This window comes from Crocodylus porosus, unplaced genomic scaffold (genome assembly GCF_001723895.1).
Source record: "Crocodylus porosus isolate Cpor-Errol unplaced genomic scaffold, CroPor_comp1, whole genome shotgun sequence".
NCBI classification, from domain to species: Eukaryota; Metazoa; Chordata; order Crocodylia; family Crocodylidae; genus Crocodylus; species Crocodylus porosus.
The window spans coordinates 53,680,739-53,686,917 of record NW_017728907.1 but is presented as its reverse complement, the minus strand read 5'-3'; the positions used below and the strand labels follow the sequence as shown (position 1 = coordinate 53,686,917).

Below are 6,179 nucleotides of genomic sequence, written 5' to 3'. Positions count from 1 at the left end.
TTTTTTTTTTTTTTTTTTTTTAAACCCAACAGAATTCCCATAAAAGTGTCATGGACTACAAGCAAGACAATATTTATTTTAACAGTTTAATTATACATTATGCTGACATTGCTAGAGAACCTTGATCAAATACAATAACCTTTCGACATGAGGAAGGACAAGCAGGCATATGATACCCAACATACAGCTACTGCAAGTGTTTGCGTACAGCAGGAGTGGGCAAAATATGGTTACTGGATGTAGCCCACCAAGGGATTTTGTTCAGTCCATGGTGGGTCCCTTGGCCCTGCCCAGCCTAGGTGCAGGGGGCAGCCCATGCTGTGATGCATGCAGCCAGTCCCACCACCACCAGGCACACAGTTGGGCTGGGGTGGTGTGGCGTGGCAGTCAGAATTGCTTCCCAGCAGCCCTGGCACTGGCAGCTCCTTCTGGCAGCGACCACTGCCAGATTCAGCCCTGCTGTCCAGGCACCGCGGCCCATCTGCCCCACCCTACACCTACTGCTAGGGGCAGGACCTGTGCAGGAAAAAAAAACGCACGGCCAGGCAGATGGGATGGGGCTGCAGGCAGGCAGGGAGTAGTGTCTGGGAGCAGGATGGGCGAACAGGGGCTGGGATCAGGGGGCAAGATCACGGAGACATGAAAGCGTGTCCCTGCTGCCCATTTGTCCCTGGAACGGGCACTGGTTCTAAGGGCAAAGGCATGCTGGGAGTGGATTGCAGCTCGGTGTAAAGCAGAGCCACTTAGGGAGTTTTGGTGTGCCATTGTGGGTGAGAAGGGTGTCGTTCCTCCCCCCTCAAAAAGGTGCTTACCCAGCCTACCAGCTCACCAAAACGCCTTAAAAGTGGCCCTTGGGCCAAATAACTGCCCACCCCTGCTGTACAGGTTGCACAGAGATTTTGTTAATGTTTCAGTCCTTATTTTGAAGAAATGCTTTCACTCTTTTTATTCCATAGAATATCAGAAAATGAGGGTTAGAAGGGACCTGAGGAGGTCATCTAGTCCAACCCCCTACTCAAAGCAGGACCAGCCCCAACCCGATGTTGCCTACCCAGTGCTGTATTGAAGGGAAGAATCACTTCGCTTGACCTGCTGGCAACACACCTACCAATGCAGCCCAGGATGCCATCAGCCTTCCTGGCAACAAGGGCACACTGCTGGCTCATATTCAACTTATTGTCCACCATCACCCCCAGATCCTTTTCTGCAGATCTGCTGCCCAGCCAGTCAGCCCCCAGGCTTGTCCTTGCTGAACCTCATGAGCTTCCTGTTGGCCCAATCCTCCAATTAGTTTAGGTCACTCTGAATCCTAAACCTACCCTTCAGTGCATCTACTACTCCCCCCAGCTTGGTGTCATCTGCAGACTTGCTGAGGCTGCACTCTATGCCATCTTCCAAGTCATTGATGAAGACATTGAACAAAAATCAACACCATGTCAGACCCCTGAGGCACTCCACTCGATACCAGCTGCCAAGCAGACATTGAGCCAGTGACTGCTACCCTCTGAGGCTCCAGCCAGTTTTCTATCTACCTTATAGTCCATTCATCCAGCCCACACTTCCTTAGCTTTTCCTGTGAGAACATTGTGGAAGACCATATCAAACGCCTTGCTAAAAATCAAAGTACACCACATCTACCGGTCTCCCCGCATCCACATAGTCAGTCACCTCATCATACAGGGCAATCAAGACGGTCAGGTATGAGTTGTCCTGGGAGAATCCATGCTGACTGTTCCTAATCATCTTCTCCTCCAAGTGCTTAGAAATGGATTCCTTGAGGATCTGCACCATGATTTTTCCGGGAATCAAGGCATGGCTGACTGGTGTGTAGTTCCCTGGATCCTCCTTTTACTCTTTCTTAAATATAAGCACTATATTTGCCCTTTTCATGCAGGACCTCTCCTGATTGCCATGAGTTTTCATAGATGATGGCCAGTGGCTCTGCAATTACATCAGCCAACTCCCTCGGTACTCTCGCGTGCATCCTATCCAGCCCCATGGACTCGTATATGTCCGGCTTTTCTAAACAGTTCCTAACCTGTTCTTTTGCCACTGTTGGCTGCTCACCTCCTACCCAAACTGTGCTACCCAGTGCAATAGTCTGGGAGCTGACCTTGCCTGTGAAGACTGAGGTGAAAAAGGCATTGACTACTTCAGCCTCTTCTGCATCCTCTGCCACAAGGTTACCTCCCCCATTCAGTAAGGTACCCCCGCTTTCCCTGATCCTCCTATTGCTACCAACATACTTTTAGAAACCCTCGTTACCTTTCACATCCACTGCTAGTTGCAACTACAGTTGTGTTTTGGCCTTCCTGACTTCATCCCTGCATGTCCGAACAATTCTTTTATACTCCTCTCTAGTTATTTGTGTAAGTTTCCACTTCTTATAAGCTTCCTTTTAATGACTTAGTTTACTGAAGAGTCCCCTGCTAAGCCACGTGGTCTTCTGCCACACTTGCGAGTCTTCCTGTGCATCAGGATGGTTTGTTCCTGAGGTCTCAGTAAGGCTTCCTTAAATTACAGCCAGCTCTCCTGGACTCCTGTCCCCCTCAGTTTGGCTTCCCAGGGGATCCTGCCCATGGAGTTTCCCAACCAGAAGAAGAACAAATCTAAGTCTGAAGTCCAGGGTCCTTACTCTGCTGCTCCCCATCCTTCCTTTCCTCAGGATCCTGAGCTTAATCATCTCATGGCTGCTGCTACCCAAGTTCCCATCCACTACTACATTCCCCACCAGTTCTTCCACTTACAAGCAGCAGGTCAAGAAGAGCATAGCCCCTAGCTGGCTGCTCCAGCACCTGCACCAGAAAGTTGTCCCCAATGCTTTCCAAGAACTTCCTGGATTGCCTGTGCACTGCTGTATTGCCCTCCTAGCAGATGTTAGGAGGACTGAAGTCCCCCCATAAGAACCAGGGCCTGTGGCCAGGAAACTAGCACTAGCTGTTTGAAGAAAGCCTCATCTACCACTTTCTCCTGGTCTGGTGGTATATAGCAGACCCCCACAACATCAACCTTGTTGATCTTCCCTCTGACCCCAACCCAGACTGTCTAGAGACCCAACTCCAGTTCCATACTGGAACGCTGATGGCTTTTCTACATAAAGTGCAACCCCTCCTCTTCACCCCTACCCATGCTTCCTGAATAGTTTGTACCCATCCATGACAGTGCTCCAGTTATGCAAGCTCCCACCAAGTCCGTTATTCCAATCATGACATAGTTCTGTGACTGTGGAAGGACTTCCCATTCTTCCTGCTCGTTTCCCAGGCTCCATGCATTTGTGTACAGGAACCTGAGGTAATCAGTCGACTACCCCGACCTCTCAGAAAGCATGAGAGCACCTCCTCTCTTGCCCTGTCCTGCTTGCTCTTTCTCCAGGTCACCCACTTCCCCAGGGCTTTGCTTTCCATCCACCAGTGAACCTAGTTTCAAGCCCTCCTCACTAAGTTAGTGGGCCTGTCTGTGAAGATGCTCTTCTCTCTCTTCGTCATGTGGAGCCCATTAATCCTCCTTCTTGCAACAACATCCCATCTCATCATGAAAACCTAAATTTAATACTGATGATGAAGCGAGTATTACCACATTCATGTGTCAGAGGCATAAAGGCCAGAAAACCAGTGACAGGTAGAACAGTCAATGTCAATACAACTGTGGGTGCCCAAAGGAGGGCCATGAGGGCATTCATAGATGATGTGGTCAGCCATCTGAGTTTGAGCACAACTGCAACCAGCATTGTTGGAGAGGTGCCAAGAATGCATGCCCACCTCAGAACAGGCACTGGACAGTTTGAGACGGTTAAGAGCAGTCCAGGCCCTGCAGGGCAGCTGTCAGCCTGAGGAGCAGAAGCTGGCATCAGGGATGAAATTCTTTAACCACTATCCTTGTGCAGCATATTGCCTGCTCCACTGATGGGAGGTCCCTGCAGTGGGTAACATGCCATCTGTGGATCTGATGAGCTTATTGGCCTGAGTGGAGAACGGGTTCTGAGACTTCAGGTGATAGCTGGTTTTCTGTAGTGGTGCGCCAATAAGACTTCCTGGGATGATACCGATGGGCGATTTTTAATGAGCCATATTAGGCAATACCAATCCAATTGCCAATACACAGCCCGGAAGCTTGGAGAGCAGCACCTGGGTGGTAAGTCTGCTGTGGGGGGTGTGATCAAGACCCCAGCGGTGAGGGAGCGAGTGGGGCTAGGGCTAGGGCTGGGCATGGGATGAGTGGCTCGTTGGGGGTATGTGGGAAGGGTAGGGCAGCTCCTGCTGCTACACACACCCCAGGGGAGCCATGTGCCCCCGGGATCTGTGCATGGGGCAAGGCTGGGCTGCCACTGCAGGCTTGGGCCAGAGGGTGGCAGCAGACTCTTACCAGTGGGGGGCTGGGCCAGGGCTGCACCACAGCCCACCCCAGCCCTACCAGCCTGACATTGGTTTATGTGGCCGATTTAATGATGCCGATAAATACCATATGCAGTTGCAGCATGCACGTTGCCAGCCTGGCAGCTTGGAAAGCAATGTCAACTTTTCTTTTAATCGGTGCCAATACAATATGGACTGATGTACTGGTGTACCTCTAATTTTCTAACTTGTAGCTGTTAGGCTGAAGTGCAGACAATGGTCTGGGTCTTTGGCTTTGAGGCCTAAAACCAGGGTAGTGGAGATGTGCAAGTAGGTGTACCGCCTCCACACAGCCACTCTAGAAGAAGCCAGTAGGAGGGCAGAGGACTTTCTGGAGGCAGAACTTAAGTGTCAGGACCTCTGGGGAAGTCAGTCATTAAGTGGTAAGGGAAAGCCCAGTGGATGCAGAGTTGTAACAGGTTGCCAGATAGCCTGGCTCGGTATGGCTTAAATCAGTCCTTGAGCTTTTTAATCTGGTCCCAACAGTCTTCCTCTGGGCTCAGAAACACTGGCTGCAATGCCCTGGGCTCTTTTGCTCCTCAGGGCTCAGCCAAAAGAAACACTCCAAATTCAAAATTTCAAGCCCTGGGTCAATCCATAACACAGAACACAACAAGAAAATACAGATAGTCCACAATGAACACCCACAAGCAGAGGTTAGTTCTTATCTTTTCTTTGGCAAGACCTGCCTCTCCCTACAAACAAGTCCACCTCCAGGTCCTCCTACCCACTTCCTCTTCCCATCTCCTTTATTTCTGAGCCAGCCAGCCAACTTCTCATTACTGATTAACTGAGCCACCTGTGGCCCTCAAAGTGGGTGGTCTATTGCCAGCTGGCTAATTGCTCCAGGCTGCCAGACTGCAACCTGTTCAAGAGGGACAATCAGAAGACCTGGATTCTCATTTGGGAAATCATTTCAACTGCTCTGCGCTTCAAAATTACTAGCTGTAAGTTTTCTGCACCTCACATCAATCCTTCCTTTAACATAACGAGCTAAGGAGGACAGTTGGGGAAGCACTGAGGTCCCAGCAGGGATGGAGCCAGGTGTCTAAGGAGAGTGGTCGCTCCTTAAGGAAACAATCCTCCAAGCCCAAAGGAAGGTAATCCTAACGAGGATCAAAGGGAGCAGGAGGGCAAGCAAGCCTCCATGACTCACCAAAAGCATCTGGAAATGTCTCCTTGCTAAAAGGGTGGCGTACAGCCAATGGAAAGAAGGGGACATCACCAGGGACAACTATACTGCAGTCGCTCGGGGATGTTACGGGGCGGTCAGGAAGGCCAAGGCAGAGATGGAATTAGGGCTAGCTTCCCAGATTAAGGACAATAAGAAGAAGTCCTTCTTTAAATACATAGAGGGTTAAAAGAAGATTCCGGGTAATGTGAGGCCCCTGCAGGACACGTTGGGAAATTTGGTCGTTACACCAGACAGCAAAGCTAACATGTTTAATGATTTCTTTGCCTCCGTCTTCCTAAGTAGGGATCAGAACCAAAGGTTAGTGAGGAACTAGTTAGGGAACTCCTGGAGGGACTGGACGTATTCAAGTCAGCCGGTCTGGATGATCTCCACCCTAGAGTTCTACAGGAATTGGCCGAGGTCACTGCAGGACCCCTGGCACGGCTTTACGAGCACTCGTGGTGCTCTGGTGTGGTGCCGGAGGACTGGAAGAGGGCCAATATGGTTCCCATCTTCAAAAAGGGGAAGAAGGAGGACCCGGGAAACTATAGGCCAGTTAGTCTTACCTCAGTCCTAGGCAAGCTGTTTGAGAAAATTATTCTGGCACACATCCA

The 6,179-nt window shown here is 50.3% G+C and overlaps 1 protein-coding gene across 1 annotated transcript in view; it reads right to left on the bottom strand.

Moving 5' to 3' along the window:
• The window catches only part of PODN (podocan), a 68,459-nt gene that overhangs the window by 6,806 nt on the left and 55,474 nt on the right, over nt 1-6,179 (bottom strand). The gene's annotated exons all lie outside the window — the stretch shown is intronic.